Source organism: Hyaena hyaena, unplaced genomic scaffold (genome assembly GCF_003009895.1).
Source record: "Hyaena hyaena isolate Hyena2069 unplaced genomic scaffold, ASM300989v1 scaffold_498, whole genome shotgun sequence".
NCBI lineage: Eukaryota > Metazoa > Chordata > Mammalia > Carnivora > Hyaenidae > Hyaena > Hyaena hyaena.
Genome location: NW_024081131.1, coordinates 757,353 through 779,228, shown reverse-complemented (window position 1 = coordinate 779,228; position 21,876 = coordinate 757,353). Strand labels below are relative to the sequence as shown.

Genomic DNA, 21,876 nt, shown 5'->3' with positions numbered 1-21,876 from the left:
GCACTGAGCTACTTAATGTTTGATTCACTAGATTGGCGAAAATTAATCTGTTCCTACCATGTATTGGTGTGTCTGCGGATCCACTTTTACATTTTGTTAGCAGAGGTGTAAATAGATAACTACCATCCTAGAAAACAATTTGACATGAACTAAACAAATTAAAAATAATTAGACTTGATGAACCAGTGTTTCTTCTCCTAAGGATATACCGTAAGGGAGCCCCTTGCACATATGTAGCCAGGACTGTCTATAAGAATGTTTATAGCAGCAGAGTTCTTAATAGCGGAAAAACTGGAACTAATTCAGATGCCCATTGACCTATTGTGTTTTTCTTTTGCACGATGAAATATTAATGCAGCAGTGGAGAGAAAAATGTTTGGGACATGCCGCAAAATGGGTAAGCTTTAAAACATGATGTTGAGGGCCTATAGAAAGCAAGTCCCAGAAGACTACTTACTCATACTTCTTATCATTTTTGTGAGGCTCAGAAACCAGCAAAACTGAATGTGAACATTATGTTATGTTTAAGCTAAATTTTTAATGAAAAGGTTTTGTTGGTTTGCCTGGAAGGTAAGCACTTCAAGGCCATGTGGGAAATGAAATTCCCAGGTGTACTTTAATCTTGATCGGTCTGACAGGAGTCCGTGCTTATCAGAATGATTTTTGCAAGATGTCATGCGCATGTTCCTTTGTGTTTCATGTGATGAACTGATAATGGCTGCCATTAAAACTGAGGCCAAAGTCATCTGGTCCATTTCATGTAGAGTGGGGTTTATTTTTAATATAAGCCACTGGGGATCATTTCTTCCAAATACTTTTCTTTCTTTTTCTTTTTTTCCCCAAAGACTATTCTTTCTTTACCCTTCTTTGATTTTCCTCCTTTATTTGGTGATCCTTCAATTATAAATAAGGGGGTCTGGTTTGGCAAGTGTAAATAAATAGAGTGGTAGGTGGTAGCTTCCTAGGGTGAATGGGCCCAAAGGGGGTCCTCAAACCTCTGGATCCCTTCAGTTGAGATATATGGTGGGAGAAGGAAGGTTTTCTCAAACCCAGGATGCTTTGTTATCTTTGCCAGGAGAATATTTGGGGCAAATGCTATAGTCTGCGATACCGATACAGTTCCAAAATTTCTTATACTCTATAGAGAGTCTGTGCTCTCTATAACCTTCCTGCTGCTGCTGTGACAAATTATACCCATCTTGTTGGCTTAAAGGAATGCACATTTATTCTATTTTCAACATTTACATTCATTCAAGTTAGTTAACATACAGTATAGGCTTGGCTTCAGGAGTAGGACCCAGTGATTGATTCATCCCTTACATTGACACCCAGTGCTCCTCCCTTATCACCCATGTAACCCATCCCCCCCCACCTCCCCTCCAGCAACCTCAGTTTGTTCTCTGTATTTAAGAGACTCTTATGGTTTGCTTTCCTTTATGTTCTTATTTTTCCTTCTCTTCTATTTTTCTGTTGTATTTCTTAAATTCCACATATTTGTTATTCTCTCACTGACTTATTTCACTTAGCATAACACACTCTAGCTCCACCCACGTTGTTGTAAATGGCACAATTTCATTCTTTTTGATCACCGAGTAGTAGTCCATTGTGTGTATGCACCACATCCTCTTTGTCCATTTGTCAGTTGATGGACATTTGGGGTCTTTCCATAATGTGGCTGATGTTGATAGTGCTGCTATAAACATCGGGGTGCCTGTGCCCTTTTCAGTCAGCGTTCTTTTACAGTCTGGAGGTCAGAAGTCTCACTGAGCTAATAATTAACGTGCCCACAGGGCTGGTTCCTTCCAGACTCTCTGTCCTCATTCCTTGCTTTGCGGTCCTCGTCACGTCTTTTTTTTCTTTCCCCTGTGCGTCTGTCCCCTCACAAAACAGTCTCTAATTTTCCCGCATCCCTCCTACTCAGGTCCCTTTGACCACATTAGGACAGCCTGAATAATCCAGGATAACATTCCCATCTCACCACCCTTAATTTAATAACATCTGTAAAGTCCCCGGACTGTGCAAGGGGCAACAGAGTCACAGGCTCTGGGATTCAGATGCAGATATCTTTAGGGTTGGGGGGTTTATTCAGCGATCACGCGCACCATTCCCTGGCACATAGTCTGTAGCTTCCACAGCTGGGAACTATGATCTGTGTTCATTTGCAGCCAAAGATATGAGTGGGAAGTAGAAGAATCAACAGGTGGGCCGAGGCTTTGTGTTGTGCTGTTCCTTCCTCTGCCCTCCCTTACCCGGCCAGTTTTGTGATGGAAGCCTGTAAGTGCCAGGTGACTGCTTGCCTCCTATGTTGGGAGTCCCTTGTTGCTATGCTCCGTTTCATTACCAGGCAGTTCCACCAAGTGAAGTCTAAGCGTCAGTGGTTATCTATACTGTGTGAAGAGGTGCTAGTTCAGTTCTGGAATTCCTTCATTTTGTCTCTTGATAAATGTCCTTAAAATACTCTTCCCTAGGATGCAGAGACACCAGACTATTCCAGGTCTCCCCTACCCCTCTTCCTATTCTCTTACAGGCTCCTCTCTTCCCATCACTTCATTTTAAAAGTTTGTTTGTTTGTTTGTTTATTTATTTGTAATTTCTATACCCATCATGGGGTTTGAACTCCTAGCCCAGAGGTCAAGAGATGCATGTTCCACTGACTGGGTCAGCCAGGAGCCCTCTGCCCAACATTCTTTAATGTTGGAGTCCACTGGCTTTATCCCCAACCATTTCTCTTCTCAAACTGAGTGTAGTACTTTCTCCAGGAGTTGCCATTTATATTCCCTGACTCTTCAAATCTTTGTTCAGTTTTGGTCTTTCTTTAAAAAGCCAGGCCTATATATGTAGTCAACTACCTTCTCCTTCTCCTCCTGGGTGTCTCTCTGGACTTCACAGTTCTGTATTTCAGTAAATGACATGACATAATTCCTACCATTCTTCCTTATGGAAACACAGAACTCATCCTAGATGTTTCCTTCTCCCACTATTAGCCAATCAAGCTCCAGGTACTTTTTATTCACCTAATTTATTTATTTGACACATATTTGAGTGTGTGCTAACTCTTGCATTATCCTAGGCCCTAGGCAAATAGGAGATAAACTGGGGCCTTCTTTTTTCACGGGACTTACATTAAACACGTACCAAATGAGCAAGATAATATCTAATACTGACAAGTGCTAGGAAACCAGTAAAACAAGGTGGTTGGAGAAATCTTAATTCAGGATTATGGAAGACCTCTCTGAAGAAGGAGCATTTCATTTGTTGTAAAATTTGATACATGTACAGACTGCAAAATGATTACCACAATAAAGTTAACACTTTCATCACCTCACATAATTACAGTGTTTTGGTGTTGAGAGCATTTGAGATCTGTCTGAGCAACTGTCAAGTACATATAACAGTGTTAACTGTAGTCACCATGCTGTACATTAGGTCCCCAAATTTAAGAGGTAACTGAGAGCTGAAATATAAGGAGTCTGCCTTAAAGATCTGGAGGAAGAGTGTTTCCAAACAAGAGGAAGGCAGGTACCACATCCCTACATTGGGAAAGACTTTGGTATATTGACAACACGGGTGAAACCTGATATGGCCAGAGTGTGGTGGGTGAGCGGCCATGGTAGGGAGTATGTTCAGACGGGAAAGAAGGGCCAAATCATCTGAAGAATTGGCAGGCCAGTATGGTGGACAGAATGATGCCTCCCCACCTCAAGAGGTCTATGTCCTAATCCCAGAACCTATTGAGTGTGCCGCTTTATGTGGTGAAAGGGGCTCAGGTGTGCTTGAATTAAAAATCTTGAGATAAAAAGATAATTTTAAATTATCCAAGTGGGTCCAGTGTTAGTCCAGGATTCTTCTAACAGGAAGCAGAAGTCAGAGTGTATGTGAGGATGGAAGTCATGGTCTTTTATAACCTAATCTCAGAAGATACCACATCAGTTTTCCCTATTTCTGTTCACTGGGGGGTGAAGTCCCTAGCTCTAGCCCACACTCAAGGGGAAATGATTGTATGACTGGGTCAATGAAGGGAGGACCTTTGGGAGCCAGTTTAGAAGCAGCCTACCATAGCATTTAATAAATTATTGTTGAATAAATATATTGATATCTTACAACTCTTTTTCGGAACCTCTGCTCTTCTGAGCTTGGAGTTCTGTGGGCCTCTCATAGCAACATGTCTACTTTTTTAAGCAGGGTCCTTGTGAGTATAGCATATGATGATACAGATAAGCTTTTCCTAGTACTTTGTTTTCTAGAAATGTTAGTGATATCTTTGGATGGCATTTTTCTCTGCTATTACCATGCGTTTAAAAAAGTTTATGTATTATTGGGGCATGTCAGGGGGATCCTGAGAAGGAATGGATAAATCTGCAGATGCAGTTCAACATCTTGAACCTGGAAGGCCTTGCTCTGCGTTCAGGGTTTCTCTTCTCTCTTTAGTGGACTTGTTGATATTTCCAAATGTAAAATATTAAGTTGATGGAAAAACTCCCGTTTTATTCCTTCAGAGAGTTACCTTTGTACCTCTGAGGTCCGAAGCTGCTTTCGTTCAGGTCTTAGTACTCAACAATACTTTGTTTTAATTGATCTGGGGGGAAATTTCAGCTTGGTTTCAGAGAAGTAGATTTTGACAGATTCAACCCGGAAGATTGAATTCAGTTGCTTTGTGAATTGTGACTTGGACTTTTGGATGCCTGAACTGTGTCAGTAATAATGTATTAACCTTCTGCCATTTATAAGTAATCAGACTTTATATACCTTTGGGTATGAACTATCAGAGATAGGTTTAAAGATTGTAGGAACATAAAAATTTTACAATTGCATTTCTGTAAAGATGTTTAACATATATTCCTATGACTTTAAAGACTTACTAGCATGAAAAGTTGGGAAAATAACCTTAGGAAATTGAGGTTTCATTTTTTTATTAGAAATAAATTGCACATATTTTAGCTCATACTTCAGAAGCCTAGGATGTTTAACTTTGAGATGGTAGGAGAATTTGTTTTGGAACAAGATTAAAATAGTTAATTTTGGTCTGAGTTTCCTCTGTCCACCTAGGGACCATCTTCCTATAAGCAAAGTCATTAAAAGTGTTTGTTTCTTACTGACCAAGAGATTATTTATTATTATTTTATCATTCGTGTTGGCAGAACCTCATCTATAACCACAGCTCTGTTTTTCTATTAAAAAAAGGAATTCACAGTGAAAAATGTTTTTCATAGAAAGATGAACATTTTAGGTAGGAGGGGAAAGGTTAGCTGTGTTTTATATAAAACTTAGGGAAGAAAAGAATGCCATTTTTTAGATATGCTCCAGTTACAATTTGATTTGTACCAATGGCAAATATGACTATGGTACATTAAAATGTCCCAGCTGTGAGGGTAGGAATATAAGCAGATAACTTTTTATGTTATTATGCAAAGCAGGAAAATTTTAAAACATATTTTAAAACATAAAAATATATAATTGAAAGGGGCGCCTGGCTGGCTCAGTGTGTTAAGCATCCAACTCTTGGTTTTGGCTCAGGTCATGATCTCACGGTTCCGTGAGTTCGAGCCCCGTATCCAGCTCCACACTGGTCATGCGGAGCCTGCTTTGGATTCTTTCTCTCCCTCTCTCTCTGCCTCTCTCTCTCTCAAAATAAATTAAATGTATATAACAGTAACACAAACCTACACCTGTGGTTTCAGGTAAAATGCCAAAGAAATGTCTATAAGATCAAAAGTATTAATATTCGTATGCTAGAGTCATGGAATTCACTGTGAGAGGTACGGCCACAAGGAAATGTTAGATTTCTTTTCATTTATTATGGGCGCTCAGACTCTATATCTAGTGGTGGTTTTCAGGTGTGTCCGTGAACCCCTGAGGTCCCTGAAACTATTTCAGGTGTCTGCAAGGCCAGAACTGCTTTCAGAATAATATTATGATATTTGCTTTTCTCATTGCTCTGGCATTTGCGCTGATGAAGAAAAGCAATGGCAGGTAGAACCGCTGGCATGCTCCCACAAGGCATCAGCGCCAGACGGTGCCAGTGCGGCAGCCACCCTGTTCTTCCCCAGCATGCACTCCACTAATAAACAGATGCCAGTTTTAATTAAGAATGTGCTTGATCAAGGGGGCCCCCGTGGTTCTGTCACTTAAGCATCCAACTCTTGATTTCGGGTCAGGTCCTGATCTCATGGTTTTGTGAGTTCGAGCCCTGAGTCGGGTTCAGTGCTGACAGTACAAAGGCCTGCTTCTGATTCTCTGCCTGCCTCTCTCTCTCTCTCTCTCTCTCTCTCTCTCTCTCTCTGTCCTTTTCCTGCTCACACTCTCTCTCTCTCTCAAAAAAAAAAAAAAGTGCTTGATGAAGCAGTAAAAGTAATCAATTGCATTAAAACTGTCACATAGTCTTTTTCCTCTCAAATCTTTTTAAGGTAGAAGAAATTGGACTTGTTCAGAAAGTGCTTTGCTCCTTATCACAGTTCCTGCCCTGAGGGAAAGCAGTTACAGGATTACATGATTGGAAAATGAAGCAGCTACTGTTTTTGATAGGTTACCATTTTTTTTTTTTTTCATAAAAGGATGACTGACATAGAAACTATGTTTATCCGGGTTGGGTGACGTTTGGAAGACATTTCCTCAAACGTTCCAAGGGAGCCTGTCACTTCAAAGATAGCAACCACCATATTATTGCCAGTGATAAAATTACAGCTTTCAAGTAGTCATTCAGACTTTGAAAAACTTGTATCTGCCACTGTGAGGCTGCCAGCTTCCCCTTGAAGTCTTGTTTGGAAGAGCTCCGTGGTGATATTAACAAATGCGACTTTGTTGTTGTAATTGTTGTTGTAGTCCAGGGTTTAAACTCATTTAGGCACTATTTTCTAAATGACCAGTGCCTGAGTTTGTAAAATCACACATGGGTAAAAGGGCCACGTACTCTGCAAGAGAGACCAGTCATTGTAATGTACAGAGGATGAAAGGCTCATTGATAAGGTTTCAGAGTTCACATTGCAACTTGCCTCTAAAAAAACCACCACTGAGGCGCCTGGGTGGCTTAGTCGGTTAAGTGTCCGACTTTTGCTTAGGTCATGATCTCGCGGTTCGTGGGTTCGAGCCCCGCGTGGGGCTCTGTGATGACTGCCAGCTCAGAGCCTGGAGCCTGTTTCAGAGTCTGTGTCTCCCTCTCTTTCTGACCCTCCCCTGCTCACGCTCGCTCTCTCTCTCTCTCCCCCCCCCGTCTCTCCTAGAAATAAATAAAACATTAAAAATTAAAAAAAAAACACCACTGCTAGCAACAGATACTCACAATTAGCTAAAAAGACAACTAAAGTATTACTCCTGCTTCCAACCACGAGTCTGTGAGAGGCCTGATTTTCTCCAGTTACTTCAAGCAAAGCAACATATCCCAACAGATTGAATGCAGAAACATATAGGAAAATTGAGCTAGTTTCTTTTCAGCCAGAATTGAAAGATAGTTACAAATTTGTAAAACAAGACAACTCTCCTTTCTAAATTCTTCTGAAAAATGTTTTATAAGTCATGTTGTATTAACATACTGTTTTGGGGGGGCGCTGAAATTTTTATTTTATTATTTTTATTTTATATTTTAGTTAACAGTTAACATATAGTGCAATATTGGTTTCAGGAGTAGAGTTCATTGATTCATCACTTGCATTACAATACCCGGTGCCTATCACAACAAGTGCCCTCCTTAGTACCCATCCCCCATCGAGCTCATCCCCCTCCTACTTCCCTCCATCAGCCCTCAGCTTGTTCTTTCTCATTAAGAGTCTCTTAAGGTTTGTTTCCCTTTCTTTTTGTTCCTCTGTTTTGTTTCTTAAATTCCCCGTATGAGGAAAATCATACAACATTTGTCTTTCTTTGGACTTACTATGAATTAACAAATTTTGGGGAAAAAAGTCTTAGTTTTAATTTCTGTGCTTCAAATATCAATAAATATAACCCACATAAGAGCTCTTTGAGGTCCTCAGTGAATTTTAGGAGGATGAAGGGGTTCTGAGAACTTCCGGTTCAATAATCCTTTCAGTTATTAAATGACCAGTTTAAGACTCCTTTGTCACAGGTAAATCTAATCCTTTACCTTCCCGAGTGCCAGCTAGGAGGAGTGGAGTTGGGAGTCCATCCTAGGACACAGTGTGTTCTTTCTTCCCCTCCCCCTCCCCCCTTCACCTCCTCCCCTGAGGTACCCAGCACTCACACACACTTTGGGGGATGGACTGCTTGACTTCTGGATGGAGATGCAGCTCTTCCAGTGTGTTGGGGGCTGGGAGAAAACACAAAGGGGAAAGGGACAGTAGTTTTTACTTAATTATCCCTGTTGTTGCTCCTTCTCAGGTTGACACTTACTGGCATCCTTATCTCTGTATTAAATGCACAAATGTTGCATCTCTCCTGGGGTGCACAGTTGGTATGGCCGGAAGCCTTTTACAGTGCTGGCGGCTGGATGATAATCAAGGTAGCTTAAGCCTGGCTACCTTCAGTGGGGTCCACTGGACCCTTAGGAAACTCCAGCATTATTTGTAGGCCAAGCAAGAGCCCGTCCCCTGCTGCTTCCTTTCTTCTGCCATTGCACTCATTTCCCGTCTCCTCTGATTAGATCGACACGCAGGGTAAATTAGCTAGTCTGCTGCCTGAGCTGGAGAATATCTTTATGGTCTTCATGTCTGCACTTCCGTTCTGTAGGAGGGATTCTCTTAGACATTTATCTCTGTCTATTCACTAGGCCCTAGAGTCCCTACTTCTTTATTTTTCTCTTTTCCTATCTTGATAAGACAATTTTTCTTCCTTTTCACGTGTACACAACATACATATCCCATACGCGTACACATGTAGGGAGGTGGCAGGTGGGACAATAGAGATGGTGATGGTTACATTTCAGTCATGAGACATATATTTCCAGTTGTTGGAAGTCTTTCTTCAGAATGCGGGACTGACCACCACTTTTCAGCTTTGGCATCAGTAGCAGGTCAGGAAGAAGAAAATAGTTGCAGTCACCATCCTCTTAAACATGATTCTAGAATGTTCCTGGCTGGCTAGAATTGCAAGATTCGTGTATCCATTTATCACTAATTAGTTGCAACTTTTGAGGTTCTATTTTATGTGTGGTATTGGGCCATGAGCAGGGGATATAGTGGTCAGCTCTAGGGCACACTGTCCCTAGTCTATGAATTTCACTTTCTAGTGAGGACAGGTAAAAGCAGATAAATATGATACATCTAAAAATATGAAGTCTGATAAGAATAAGTCTGATAAGAATAAGGAGCTATCAGAACTAATAAAGGAGTACGAACTTGATTGGATAGGACTGTTAGGGAATACTTCTTTGTATAAGGGACATTTGAGTTCAGACCCAAAGATGAATGCACGTACCCCAAGACTCAGGTGCATTGCAGGTAGAGAGAATGCCTTAATGTGAGATGGACCCTGTAGGCTTGAGGTACTAATATTAGGTCTTTATGGTTGGAATCTGGGGGGAGAGTAGCTTGAGATGGAAGCCTGTAAGAGCTAGGTAATGAAGGACCCTAGAACTATCTTGAATTTCTAAGTGCATTTGCAAGCATATCTTTAGTCTTGAGTGCACCGGCAAGCCGTTGAAGGTTGTGAATAAAGAATTGACAGCCGAGTTATGATTGCTGAGTGTTTCCACTGTCAGGGAAATCTGGCTCCTGGCCAACACCCAATTTCCATACAGTCACACTGAAATGCAGTCCACATTCCCTAACCAAATCAAAACTCTGTGTTTCTTCATGCACTTCAACAGAATTTGAGGTTGGGGACAGAAGGTCTTTAAATTCCCATAGGGAGATGAAAGCTGACAACAATAACAGCTAGCTTTTGATGGCCTTTGAAGTAATTCTAATGGCTGCTCTTTCTTTTCTTTTCTTTTCTTTTTTTTTTTTTTAAATGTTTATTTCTAGGAGAGAGAGAGATACAGCGCGAGCAGGGGAGGGCCGAGAGAGGGAGTTACAGACTGAAACAGGCTCCGGGCTCTGAGCTGGCAGTCAGCACAGAGCCCGACGCGGGGCTCGAACCCACAAACCGCGAGATCATGACCTAAGCCAAGTCGGACGCTTAACTGACTAAGCCACCCAGGCGCCCCTAACGGCTGCTCTAAGAGCCCTTCTATCTAGCTGTTACATGCTTTTTCCTGTGTGAGGATTTCATTTTTCTTTCTCCTAAAGAGAGACCTTCTCCTTTGAGAATAGGGAAACCAAAATGTTGATTATTTTAAGACACATCCTTTTTGCACATATTCATAAATGCATAGATCTAGGATTTTCATCACACACCATATTCTGCCTCGAAATTTCATTGTGATGTTCCTAGCCTGATCTTGCACTCTGCATCATTTGACCCTTGCTGTTGAAAAACTGAGTTTCTGCCTTTTCTGTGCCCATCCAGGCTTTCTTAACCCTGCAGCCACTCACTGCCTTCGTTCAGATTCTTTTCAGGTCTTTTACTTTGATTGTTTTTGAAGAACTGTCATGAGGGATGTCATTTGGTTCAGGGTCCCTCAGAAATGCATATTCTCTGCTTGAGCATAGAGTGCTGCTTTGATTTTATCTCTAGGCATTGATTGTGTTGTCTGTGTGTGCATGTGATACAGTTAAGGGGAACTAAGGTCTCCTCTTCCCAGGAATATCAGTGGGGGGTCTTAGGGAGAGTCAAGACCTACACTACTGCTCACTGGGTATTTTCTCTTTGCTAGAGATAACTTGAGGCTCTTTTTAATGCGATCTTATTTTGTTCTCATGATAATGCTATGTAGTAGGTATTATTGTTATTATCCTATTCTAAATAGGAGGAAGCTAAAGTTTACAAAACTAAACCTTTTGGGTTGCTATAAAAAAACATTATTGACTGGGTAGCTTATAAACCATAAAAACGTGTTTCTCACCCTTCTGGAGGCTGGGAAGTCCAGGATCAGGCTGCCAGCAGATTTAGTGCCAGTGACAGCCTGCCTTCTTGTTCATAGATGGCTTCTTCTTGCTATCTTTACATGGTGGAGGGGTGGAGGGAGCCTCCTTGGGGTCTCTTATAAGGGCACTAGTCTCATTTGTGAGTGTTCTGTTCTCATGACCTAATCACCTCCCGGAGGACCAACCTCCTAAAACCATCACATTGGGGTAATAGGTTTCAACATATGAATTTTTTGGGGGGGGGGTGGGGGCTGGAATATGAACATTTAGTCCATTGCAAATTTACGTAAGTTGTCTAGTGGCAGAACTGGGATTTAAACTCAAATATGTTTAAGTTAAAGGCTCTTAATCAATTACATTGATGGTTCATTTTTAAAAACTCTGAGAATGTTATAAATTCCTCATGTTTGTTTTTCTTTGCCCTTGTCCTTTTCCGCATGTGGGTAGCAGTAAAATCCCCAAAACATAATGGACCCGTATGCTTTTCTTTGGGGGCTGCGAGGAAAACAACAGTTGGGAAGAGTGTATCAGATTTCACAGTAGCTTGGGGATGGAGGCTGTAGTGGCGGCTACTGAGAGGTGGAGTCCTTTGGACCCTGCTACAAAAATGAAGGGAAAGCCTGAGGAATGTGGCAAGTAACTTGCACTGAGCAGTGAAAAGTCCTTTGGAATTTCTTACCGCTGGAGCAATATCCTCTTAACTGGTTTCCTCCTTCTAGACTTCTACCCCACACCACTCCCCCAGTCTCTGCAAGGAAAAAGGAGTGAAGCACAAATCCAGCCTTGTGTTTCATCCTCAGAACTTTTCTTTGGAGTGGGGGAGGGGGAGGGATAAAGTCTAAGCTTCTTGGCATGAATCATCCATCTGTATTTGGAAACTTAAAACAATAGTTTTAATCTTTCTTTGGATCATAGACCCATTTGAGTTTTTTGGTGAAAGTTTTGGATTATTTTCCTAGAAAAATACATGCCAGCAATTTAAATACAGCTTCCAGGAGGCTGTGATCTGCTGAGAACCATCCATGACTCTTAGGCATAGACCCAAGATATGCAACTTGCCACTTTTTAAGACTGCTCATTCCATTTTTTTGTTATGAAAAAACTTGCTTTTACGGCTCTCATTACAGTGCTTTTTCTTAAAATGTAAACTACAAATGATTGACTGCTGCTTATATATTGAAACCTGTCCAAGTTACATGATATCAAAGCAACCTATTTGCCATTTACAGTAACACCCACCATCACCCTGATAAAACTTTAATGGCTTCTGGGGCCTTCAGTGATTATTGAATATAGGCTTATTTCAAGGCAGATCTGATCATTATACAATGAGTGGAGTGAAAGATGTATGTACAGATCCTGGGTTATTTCAAAGTGGGACAGTTTGGGGACTTCTGGATTGGATAATTCAAGTTTAGTTTTTGTTGAGTTACAAAAGGTTTACAAAGAAACGTCTAATGCCCTGGCTACTTTCAGAATATTGTTCTAGGAACTAAAGTAATAGAATCTGCAGGAAAGATTCTGGGACTTGACTTCAAGTACAGTCACCGCGTATTCAATCAAAGTCACAAGTTTGATGGTTTGTTGGTTTTGATAATTTAACTTGAGCCTGAAAAGTGTTACTGGTGCTTATAACCACTTCATACCCATATCCCTTATAAGAATTCAACTCAGTAGAGATGTTGCAAACCCCCTGGCCTGAATTGCAGGCAGAGTACTGGCTTCCTATTTGAAGGCTCTCCCCCTCACCTCCCATCCTTTTGGCTTGAGCAAAGTTTCTGCCTCAAAATTTTTTTATTAACTGTGCTTTTGAGTACAAGTATGCTCATAAATTCTACATCCTATGGAAGAGGGACTAAAGACCAAAGCATTATAAGGATCTCTGCTTTAACCCTGAAAAAGGACTGTTATTTTCAACTTTATAAAGATACAGTGAGATCAGGTAGAAACACAGACCAAAATGTATCTCACAAGCCAAATGAATATAAGTCATGGAAGCTCAAGGATAAAAGTATCTAGAATCTCCTGTAAGTAAGAAGTGACTCACCCCCCTTTTATAATAGTACTCTGCAAGGAAATCGGATGTTGCTTTTTTAGAAGCCAGAATTAATTTACATGAAATAACCAGCCTTCTACTTCCTACAGTAAGTAGCTAGACATTCTAGATGCATAATTGCAAACATTCTTTTAAATGCATAACTAAGCTTGTTAGGAGAGTCAGGGAAATCCACTTGTTTGAGAAATGAAGAGGAAAGTAAACACTGGAAACTGCTTAAGCTCATGATATAGCTGTGTTGGAGAGGTTGCCCAGAGATCGGGGGGTGGAGGGCACTCTCCTGACATTAGGCTCAGTATAGGCAGGACATTGCTACCGAGTCACACATGTAAAATGGTTCCTTTTCTAGGGTTACTCTGTTAGTGAATCGGAAAGTGAGGACAGTTCCAACTGCCTTTCTGGAGAGATGACCAAGAATTTCGGCTGTCTTGTCTTGGGATTAGGTAGAATCTAAAGAAAGTCTAGTTTCAGAGCTTGGTCCATGGTGTGAAGTTTGAGGGGGTTTTCAAGCAGTTTTTAATTTTTAGTTGAAATGTTGATATACAGTATTATATTAGCTTCAGGTGTACATTATGAAATTATGAAATCATGAATTGCTCACCACAATAGGTGTAGTTACTGTCTATTTCATACCATTTTATTATAGTATTATTGGCTATATTCCCTATACTGTACTTTTCATCTCTGAACTTATTTATTTCATAACTGGAAGTTCAGATCTCAATCCCCTTCACTATTTTGTCCACCTCTCTACTCCCTCGACTCTGGCAACCACCAGTTTCTTTGTATTTTTGGTCTGTTTGTTTTGTTTTGTTGTTTAGATTCCAGATATAAGTGAAATCATATGGTGTTTGTCTTTCTTGGACTGACTTATTTCACTTAGCATAACACCCTCTAGGTCCATCCATGTTGTCATGATTTCATTCTTTTTTTATGGGTGAGTAATATTACATTGTGTGTGTGTGTGTGTGTGTATCACATTTTCTTTATGCATCAATCGATGGACCCTTAGGTTGCTTTTGTTTTTGTGTTTTGGCCATTAGAAATAATGCCATAAAATAAGGGGTGTACGTATCCTTTCAAATTAGTGTTTTAACTTTCTTCAGGTAAATACTGGATCGTGTGGTAGTTCAGTTTTAAAAATTTTAACTTCTACACTTTTCCGTAGTGGCTGCATCAATTTACATTCCCACCAACAGTGCACAAGTGTTCCTTTTCTCTGCATCCTGGCCAACACTTGTTGTTTCTTGTCCTTTTGATGATAGCCATTCTGACAGGTGTTATGTGATATCTCATTATGGTTTTGGTTTGCATTCCCCTGATGACTAGTAATGTTGAACATCTTTTCATGTGTCCATTGGCCATCTGTGTGTCTTCTTAGATAAAATGCCTATGCCCATTTTTTAATTAGATTGCTTTTGGTGGTATTGAGTTGTCTGACCTCTTTAAATATTTTGGATATTGACCCCTTATCGGATGTATCCTTTTCTCCCCTTCAGTAGATTCCTTTTTCATTTAGTTGATTGGTGTGCGGAGGGTTTTTACTTTGATACAGTTCTACTTGTTTATTTTTATTGTTTCCTTTGCTTAAGGAGACACATCCAGAAAAATAGTACTAAGATCTATGTTTTCCTTTAGGAGTTTTATGGTTTCAGTTGTTACATTTAGGTCTCTAATCCACTTTGAGTTAATTTTTGTGTATGGTGCAAGAAAGTGGTCCGGTTTCATTCTTTTGCATGTGGCTGTCCAGTTTTCCCAACATTATTTATTTATTTAAAAAAGTAATTATTATCCTTTCCCCATAGTATGGTATATTCTTACCTCCTTTGTCATAGACTAGTTGACCTTTTAGGCATAAGTTTTTTTCTGGGTTCTCTATTTTTTTCCATTGATCTATGTGTCCATTTTTGTGCCAATACCATACTGTTTTGATTACTATAGCTTTGTAGTATAGATTGCGGGGTTATGATACCTACAGCTTAGTTCTAATTTTTCAAGATTGCTTTGGCTATTCTGGATCTCTTGTGATTCCATACAGACTTTAGGATTATTTGTTCTAGTTCTATGAAAAATACTATTGGTATTTAAAAAAATTTTTTTTATGTTTTATTTATTTTTGAGAGCAAGAGAGACAGAGCACGAGCAGGGGAGAGTCAAAGAGAGAGGGAGACACAGAATCTGAAACAGGCTCCATGTTCTGAGCTGTCAGCACAGAGCCCAATGCGGGACTCGAACTCATGAACCATGAGATCATGACCTAAGCCCAAATCAGATGCTTAACCGACTGAGCCACCCAGGTGCCCCCCAAAAACACTATTGGTATTTTGATAGGGATTGCATAGAATCTGTAGATTGCTTTGGGTCATATGGACATTTTAACAATATTAATTCTTCCAATCCATGAGCATGGGATATCTTGCCATTCACTTGTATCTTCTTCAATTTCTTTCATCAGTGTCAGAGTTTTCAGAGTACAGGTCTTATACCTCCTTGGTTAAATTTATTTCTAGGTGTATACTCTTTTTGGTGCAAATGTAAATGGGATTATTTTCTTCATTTCTTTTTCTGACAGTTTATTATTAGTGTATAAAAACAACAGATTTCTGAATATATAATTTTGTGCCTTGCAACTTTACTGAATTCATATATTTTAATAGGTTTTTTTGTGTCTGTGTGTGTGGAGCCTTTAGGATTTTCTATATATAGTATCATGTTTTACCCCTTTCTTACCAACTTGAGTGCCTTTAAAATTTTTTTAAATGTACTTTTTTTAAAAAGATTTTTTAAGTTTTTTATTTATTTCTAGGAGAGAGAGAGAGAGACAGCATGAGCAGGGGAGGGTCAGAGAGAGAGGGAGTCACAGACTCTGAAACAGGCTCCAGGCTCTGAGCTGGCAGTCAGCACAGAGCCCGACACAGGGCTCGAGCCCATGAACCGCGAGATCATGACCTAAGTGAAAGTCGGACGCTTAACCGACTAAGCCACCCAGGCGCCCCTGTACCTTTTTTTTTTTTTTTTTTTTATTTGAGAGAGAGAGAGAGAGAGAGGATCCCATGTGGGCTCTGCATTGACAGCAGAGAATCTGATGCAGGGCTCGAACTCCAGAACTACAGGATCGTGGCCTGAGCTGAAGTTGGATGCTTAACCAACTGAGCCACCCAGGCCCCCCTCCCCTCTTTTTGTATGAACATTGTGGCTCAGACTTCTAGTACTATGTTTAATAAATGTGGCAAGCATAGGCATCCATGTCTTATTCCTGATCTTAGAAGGAAATCTTTTAGCTTTTACCCTTGAGTATGATGTTAGCTGTGGGTTTGTCGTATATGGCCTTTTTTATTTTGAGTTGAGTCCTATCTGTATCCGTTTTATTGAGAGTTTTCATGATGATTGCATGCTAAATTTTGTTAAATGCTTTTTCTGCATCCTGTTGAGATGATCATATGACTTATACCCTGCATTTTGTTAAAGTGGTGTATCGTGTTGATTTGAGGATACTGAACCACGCTTTGACCCTAGAATAAGTCCATTTGATTGTGATGAATAATCTCAATATATTGTTGCATTTGGTTTGCTGATATTTTCTTGAAGATTTTTGCATCTATATTCATCAAGAATATTGGTTTTTAATTTTTTTGGTAGTGTCTTTATTTTAGTATCAGAGTAATGTTGTCCTTATAGAATGAATTTAGAAGCATTCCTCCCTCTTCAATTTTGTAGAATATTTTGAAAAGGCTAGGTATTAACTCTTGTTTAAATGTTTGCTAGACTCATCAATGAAGCCATTATTATTATTATTTATTATTACTGATTCAGTTTTATTACTAGTAATTTCTCTCTTCAGATTTTCTATTTCTTCCTAATTCAGTGTTGGAAGATTATATGTTTCTTGGGATTTATCCATTTTTTCAAGGTTGTCCAATTTGTTGGTGCATAATTTTTTTGTCTCTAATAATTCTTAATCAATATTATTATATTACTTAGGTTTATATTTAATATAAATAATTTTTTAATAATAAGGTATTCTGTGTTTCTGTGGATTAGTTTTAACTTCTTTCATTTCTGATTTTATTTGTTTGAGTCCTTTTTCTTTTTTCTTGATGAATTGAAACAAAACTTGATGACTAAAGTTTTGTCAATTTTATCTTTTCAGAGAACTGGCTTAGTTTCATCAGTATTATCTCTGTTCTCTTAATTTCCATTTCATTTATTTCCACTCTGATTTTTATTATTTCCTTCCTTCTGCTTGCTTTGGGCTTTGTTCTTTTTGTTTTCCTAGTTCTTTTAGGTGTAGGGTTAGACTGTTCATTTGAACTTTTTCTTGGTTCTTAAGGTAGTTCTGGATCTTTATAAACTTCCTTATTAGAACCGCTTTTGCGGTTTGCCAAAGATTTTGTACCATTGTATTTTGTATTTCCATTTCCATTTGTTTCCAGGTATACATATATTTTTTTACTCTCTGCTGTCTTTGTTGACTGGTTATATAGCCCCCACCTTTTATTTCTTCCAGTGTTTTCTTGTAATGGATTTCTGCTTTCATAGGATTATGGTCAGAAAGATGCTTGATAGAATTTTAGTCTCCTTGAACTTCCTGGCACTAGTTTTATGGCTTACTGTGTGATATATTTTGGAGAATTTTTCATGTGCACTTGAAAAGAAAGGGCATTCTGCTTCTTTTGGATGGAATGTTCTGTATATATCTGCTAAGTCCATGTGGTTGAATATGTCATTCAGAGCCACTGTTTCTTATGGATTTTCTGTCTCAGAGATCTATCCATTGATATAATTGGGGTATTAAAGTCCCATAGTATGATGGTATCATTGTCAGTTTCTCCCTTTATATCTCAGTGTTTCCCTTATAAATTTAGGTGCTGCTGTCTTAGGTACATAGGTATTTACAGTTGTTACATTCTCTTGCTGGATCCATCTCTTTATCATTATGTGATACTTTTGTTTCATCACACTCTTTTTTTAAAAATTATTTTCTTACATTTATTTATTATTTTTTAAATCCTTATTTATATTTTGAGAGTGAGACAGAGTGTGAACAGGGGAGAGGCAGACAGACACAGAATCTGAAACAGGCTCCAGGCTCTGAACTGTTAGCACAGAGCCTGACGCGGAGCTCGAACCCACGAACTGTGAGCTGAGCCGAAGTCGGGCACTTAACTGACTGAGCCACCCAGGCACCCCTATATTTATTTATTTTTGAGAGACAGAGAGAGATTGTGAGCCAGGGAGGGGCAGAGAGAGAGGGAGACACAGAATCTGAAACAGGCTCTAGCTGAGCTGTCTGTACAGAGCCTGATATGGGGCCTGAACCGCAAATCGTGAAATCATGATCTGAGCCAAAGTCAGACGCTTAACTGACTGAGCCACCCAGGCACCCCTGTCTCATTACACTCTTTGTTTTAAAGTCTATGGGTATATAAAGATATGGGTATTGCTACCCCACCTTTTTTTTTTTTTCTTCCATTTGCATAGAATATCTTTTGCTGTCTTCATTTTCAGTATGTAGGTGTCTTTAGATCTGAAAGAGTATCTTATGGGCAGATATAGATGGGTGGTTTTGTTTTTGTTTTCATCCATTCAGTCATCATATATGTTTTGATTGGAGCATTTAGACCATTTATATTTCAAGTAATTATTGAGAGGTATGTACTTTCAGCCATTCTGTTGGTTGTTTTCTGGTTGTTTTTGTAGTTTTTTATTTTTTTTTATTTTTTTATTTTTATTTTTTTTAATGTTTTATTTATTTCTAGGAGAGAGAGAGACAGCGTGAGCAGGGAAGGGTCAGAGAGAGAGGGAGTCACAGACTGAAACAGGCTTCAGGCTCTGAGCTGGCAGTCAGCACAGAGCCCGACGCGGGACTCGAACCCACGAACTGCGAGATCATGACCTAAGCGAAAGTTAGACGCTTAACCGACTAAGCCACCCGGGTGCCCCGTTTTTGTAGTTTTTTAAAAAAGGTTTGTTTACTTTTGAGAGAGAGTGCGTGCACGCATGTACAGGTGGGGGAGGGGCACAGAGAGAGAAGGGACAGATGATCTGAAGCAGGCTCCTCGATGACAGCAGAGAGCCCCACGTGGGGCTCGAACAAACAAACCACAAGATCATGACCTGAGCTAAAGTCAGACACTCAGCCAGCTGAGCCACCCAGGCGCCCCTGTTTTTGTAGTTTTGTTCCTTCTTGTCCTGCCCCCTCTTCCTGCATGGTTTGGTGACCTTCTTTGATGTTATGGTTGGATTCCATTCTCTCTATTTTTTTTGTGTACTTATTCTGGGTTTTTGGTTTGGGATACCATGAGTTATAACATCCTATGTATGTGACAGTCTCTATTAAGTTGATGGTCATTTTTGAGCACATTCTAAAAGCATTAAATTTTTATAGCTCCTCCTCCATCTTTTCTATATCTGATGTCATATTTTACTTTAAAGTTTTTAAATTAATCATGTATTTTCTTTTACCTTTTATTTATATCTCTTAACCTAATATTTGTAGATGTAGTTGATTTTACTACTTTTGTCTTTTAACCTTCATAAGATCTTTATTAAGTGATCTACCTTTAACATGTTTGCTCTTACCAGTGAAATTTTTTTTCCTTTCATAATTTTCTTCTAGTTTTATGATCTCTTCTTTTCCATTTTAAGAAGCTCTATTAATATTTTTTGTAAGGCTTGTTTAGTGGTGATGAACTCATTTTACTTTTGTTTGGTAAACTATCTCTTCTTCAATTTTGAATGATAACTTTGATGGATAGAGTATTCTTGGTTGTAGGTTTTTTTCCTTTGAGCACTTCGAATACATCGTCTCTTCTGACCTGCAAAATTTCTGCTGAAGATCAGCTGATGACCTAATGACATTTCCCTTTTATGTAACTATTTGCTTTTTTCTTGCTGCTTTTAGAAATCTCTAATTTTTGATCTATTAATTTTTAGATGTTTTGGTGTGAACATCCTTTAGTTCATCTTGTTTGGGGTTTCTGTGCTTCATGGGCCTGAATGTCTATTTCCTTCTTTAGGTTAGGGAGGCTTTCAGCTGTTTCTTCAAATAAGCTTTCTGCCCTTTCTTTCTCTTCTCCTTCTGTGATCCCTATAATGTGAATGTTATTATGCTTCAGGTTGTCACAAAGGTCCCTGTCTTCATTTTTTAAAATTCTTTTTTCTCTTTTACTCTTCAGCTCAGGTGCTTTCTGTTTTCCTGTCTTTCAGATCACTGATCTGTGCTTCTGCATTTTCTAATCTGCTGTTGATTCCCTGTACTATAGTTTTAATTTCCGTTATTGTATTCCTCAGCTTTTTTAACATTTTCTGTCTTTTGTTGAAGTTCTCACTGAAATGATCCACCTTTCTCTCAAGTCTGGTGAATATCTTAATAACCATTGCTTATTTTTTTTAAGGAGGCTTCACACACAGTGTGGGGCTTAATGCAGGGCTTGAATTCACCACCCTGGGATCAATACACGAGCTGAGATTAAGAGTTAGACACTTAACCGACTGAGCCATCCAGGCACTCCTTAATGACCATTACTTTGAACTGTTCATTACGTAGATTCCTTTTCTCTGTTTCTTCTAGTTCTTTCTCTCAAGTTTTATCTTGTTCCTTTGTTTGGACCATGTTCCTTTGTCTCCTTATTTTGTCTAACTCTCTGTTTGTCTCTATGTATTAGCTTAGGACAGCTACGTTTCCTGGTGTTGAAGGTAGTGGCCTTATAGAGAAGGCATCCTCTGGTCCTGTAGCACAATTCCCTTTGGTCATCTGTAGCAGGCACTTGTGGGGTATCCCCATGTGGGCAACGTGTGCCCCCTTTTGTGACTGGGCTGTGGCTGCCATAGGCAGGGTTAACTCTCAGCGCAGCTGGCCGAGAGTACTGGCTGCAATAGCTTTGGGCATGCTGGTGTGCATGGCTGGCCCCCATTTCCCTGGGACAGCATTTGCTTTGGAGGGTGCTGGTTCTCACTGAGGCTGCCCACCTGTTAGAGCAGGAGCTGCTTTGGAGGGACACTTGCTAGGGTGGGCAGATCAGGTGGGCTGGGTTCCCAGGGAACGCCATGGCAGGGCAAGCGGTGCTAGCGACGTAGATGGAGATCGGCAGAACTGACTCACTCAAGTGTCTGGCCAGCTGGCTAGAGGAAGGCAAGAGAAAAGTCTCCCGCCAACACTGCTGCTCTGGAGAAGGTTCGTAGAGATTCCTGCTGCTCCAGCATATGCCATAAAATAAGTCAATTAATTTCCTTCATGTATAACCCAGGTGCTTTTCAAACTGCCTCTGGGCTGGGTCTCAGACTAAGTAATAGAGTGCATTTGCCCTTAAAAGAGCGGCGTCTTGGTTTCCCCTAGCCCTCTGGCTCCCCTGTAGTTGAGTCTTGATCTTCAGTGCTCCCACAGTGAAGCACTGCTACTTAACAAGACAACCAGGCTTGTCTTCCCAGCAGGTCTCCAACAGCAGGGGTGCTCAGTATGGGGCTGATTTCCCTGTCTTCTTAGAGAGGGTCTTGGTGCTTGTAATATCCCCCCTGGGAGGTCATGGCTCTGGGAGTTTGATTCCCAACCATGTCTCTTTCCCCTACCCTTCTTCATGTGGCTTCCCCTTTAGTTGCTGAGCTGTGGAAGATCTGTTTTTGCCAGCCCTTACGTGTTTTTTGTAGTGAGTGGCATCTTCTATAGTTGTAGTGTTGATGTATCTGTGAGAGGCGAGCTCAGGATCCTCCTCCGCCATTTTCCCAAGATCTTTCCTGTGGTTGGAGTTTTTGTGCACAAAGTCCAGGAATCCCAAATTGTGAATTTAGCAAAGTGGCTGGTGATATTGCAAACTCACCCATCAGAAGCAAATAAAAAGTATTTCTGAAAAGATGTATCATCAGCCTAGGACATCTTCATGTCCACGGAAGATTTACTAACAACCCCAGATG

At 40.0% G+C, this 21,876-nt stretch overlaps 1 protein-coding gene across 1 annotated transcript in view; it reads left to right on the top strand.

The window, feature by feature from the left end:
- MPP7 (membrane palmitoylated protein 7) overlaps positions 1 to 21,876 on the top strand; it is a 206,297-nt gene that overhangs the window by 65,333 nt on the left and 119,088 nt on the right. The gene's annotated exons all lie outside the window — the stretch shown is intronic.